Consider the following 3,300-nt stretch of genomic DNA (forward strand, 5'->3'; position numbering starts at 1 on the left):
GCCAGCGAGCTCCATTGATGGCAGCACCACACAGGACCCACTTGTCACCACAGTGACCTCCTGCCCACACCAAGCTACACAACTCCCTGCTCCAAGTCCCTCCTGTGCTCCTGTTTTTGGAGCACTGGAGCTCCCACCCAGGAACCTACTCCTCTGCTCTGGGCAAAATCACACCCACACCTGCAACCACAAACACACACCCAGTGGTGTGTTCTCTTCATCTTCTCCTGCACAGCCCCAGAGCTGGTACCACCACCCTCCCCAGTTTGGAGCCCTGTTCCCTCCCTCAGACCAGCCACACCACTCAGCAAACCTTCCTCCTCTCCTTGTGTATCACCCTTGGAGCTACTCCTGGCAAATTACCTTCCTATACAGAGTTTAGCTCTTACAAACTATCCCTCTCTATCCTTCAGGGAAATCATCCTGCTCCTCCTCAGCTGAGGCAGTTGATTAAATCAAGGCCCTTTATCAGGATCAGATGGGTGGGAAGGAGACATGGCTAAGCCCAACTCCACGTGTAGGACTCGCCAGTCACCCCCTTACACATCTTCAATCATCGCTGCTCAGTATGGCCCTGACACGCAGCGGAACACAGAAATCACAATGCGTATTTGATAGTTTTCCATTGAGCCACATTAATTCTATAGATTACAGTGGAATTACACAAGGGATAATTTAGGCTCAGGGAGTTTAATAGGGCTACACATATGCTTACAATAATTCATGAGCAAGAATGTTTGTAAGATTATGGTCCATGTTTCCAAGAAAACAGACTTGGTCTCTTCAGAGCTCTTTTTCCTGAGTTTCCAACTGAAGTCATCAGTGCATGTTTATGATATTACATGTGGTTGCTGAAGAAGTTATTATAATGTCACAAAGAGGATTATGATTTCAGGTGGGGAATAATTCTCATACAAATCCTCTTTCCATACAAACAGCCTTAGTAATAAGGAATGTAGAAAAATAGGGCAAAGATAAGAGTTTTACACATAATGAGCCAGATTGCCCAGTATGCTCCAGCTGCTTTCTGCTGCATTGATGGGCTTAAATTTGCTTTGTGTTTTCAAAACATAATGTGTTTTTAACTATTCTTACACAACATTTTCCCGTGGGGTGTGAACATATCACAGAATAAATAGCAGCAGTTGCCCCAAAAGACTGGTAGCTTTCTTATCAGATGTTCAGTATTAGCATAAAGACACTGAATGGTATGTGTGCCCTGCTTAGATACAGTAAAAAATAAAAATGCTGAATGATTTATTAGAGGATAATTTAAACCTGATTGTCCAGCAAGAAAATATTATGCCATATTTTAGTCTGCTACTAATCAGGACCATTTTGTTTTAAAATTGATGCAATATATAATTTATGAAGCTGAAAAATATGTACCAATTGTAAATGTCTCAAACTTCCCAAGCCACTGTGTATTGTAGCAAAAATGATTGAGAGCATTAACAAATAACGTCCTGATCCAACTTTACTTAAGTCAATGGAAACATTTCCAAGGATTTCAGAGGATATTTAATCTAACCCTAAATCATGTGTTCTCTGAGGTCATGAAAGATGAGTTTATCCCAACATGAATGTCTGAAAACTAATGAACTTTCATTATGTTTATGTGAGCCGCCATGTCCCTCACCCCATTCTTCAGTTTCCTGCTTCTCTTGCACAGTTTCCTTTTCCCAATGGGTAGTTCAGGCAGTTCTGCTTCCTTTAATTAGGAACAGCCCCGGCTGTTTTTGTTAGAGGCTGTGCAGCAGTGGAGCACTTTAAGCTGGGCTGATCCACAGCATCACAGTATAAAACCACCTCCTGGCTGCCCTGCGATTCCCTCAGGACTGTTACAGCCTGACAGGGCTCACACCGCACATCTTTTGAAAGAGCCCCACTAGTTTCAACTGGAGATAGACCAGCCACTTAGTCCTGAACTTTTGCTGCGAAATGGGAGCACAGACCAGTTACTTCTGGGGGATACCACGTAGGCGGCTGGGCGGGCCACAGCTCCAGCAGCCAGTCTTAGAGGCTGCCGCTCACTTCTTACGCAGCTGGTCCTATCGGTGGATTGTCTTCTGATTATTTTTCTTTCAAATTTGTTGAAATTTAACTGTATTTCAAAGGTTACTTTGTATGTCCAGGGTTACAGTAACACTGAAGAAAACGCAGTTCTGGTTTTCCAGGGAAGCACTTCTCTCAATGAGCCAAGTGTTGAATATGTGCTCTCTTTCAAGAGTGGCTTCATTGCCGAGGCCAGTGGTGGCCCACAGCCCACTGCCGGTCACAGACGCTCCCCGGGCTGGACCAGTGTGATCCCACTGGTATGCCCAGCACACAAACCTCACGCATGCCCTGTGCTTTCCAAGGGGGAACGGGACTCCGGGTGCAGAGTGGCCTGGCTGCCTGTCCCAGTGGTGGCCAGCACAGCCCTGCCTTGGTTCATCAGCGTGGTGGGGAAGGAGTGACCCTCACCCAAACCCAGAGGTGCCGCTCTCGCACGGATTCATGCCCACAACATGGTCCAGAAAAACGATGAGCTCCAGATGAGCCCATTGTCCTGCTCCACCTTCATCTCACTGCAATGACTTGCGCACTTTTTTTCTGCCCCTTTTCCCTGTCTCCCGGCATTTTTCAAAGTTTCCTGTGATTTTGTAACCTTTTAAAGGAATTTCAAAAGTAGTTCAAGACATCACGCACTGCAGGAAGGCTATTTGTGTGAGCGGCCGAGGCCTTTCCCAGCAGCCAGCCCCTCCCGGGACCGGTCACTGCTCAGACCGGGGGCTCCGAGCCCTCCCCTCCGCCGGCGGGCGGGAGCCCCCGGTCTCGCACCGTGCGGGACAGGCCTGGGAGAGCCATTGCCGTCCTCCCCGACTTCCCCGCCAGCACTGTCACCCGGCCCGGCGGGGGCGCTTCGCTAGCTGGGGCGGGGAGGCGGGGAGCGACGGTGTAGCGCCGGGCAGGGGCCGCCGGTCCCTCACCAAGACCCCCCCCGTCCCGTCCCCCCGCGGAGGCGCCGCATGCGGTAGGAATCCGCGGCGGCGGCGCATTCCGCGGCAGCTCCCGGCGGCGCTTCCCCGCGGCGGCCCTGGGTGGCAGCGGATTCTTTCCCGCTGACGTTCCCCAGCTCCGCTCCCGCCCCGGCCGGACCCGCGGGCGGCTCCCTGCGGCGGGAGGGGCGGGGCCAGGTGGGGCGGACGCCCCTCCCCCGCGGCCGCGCGCCCCCTCCCCACGCGGGTCGGGAGGGGCCGTCGCAGCCCCGCGCCCCGATTGGCGGCGCGGGCGGCCCCAACGGCCGCGGGGCCGGGC

Source organism: Patagioenas fasciata, chromosome 6 (genome assembly GCF_037038585.1).
Source record: "Patagioenas fasciata isolate bPatFas1 chromosome 6, bPatFas1.hap1, whole genome shotgun sequence".
NCBI classification, from domain to species: Eukaryota; Metazoa; Chordata; class Aves; order Columbiformes; family Columbidae; genus Patagioenas; species Patagioenas fasciata.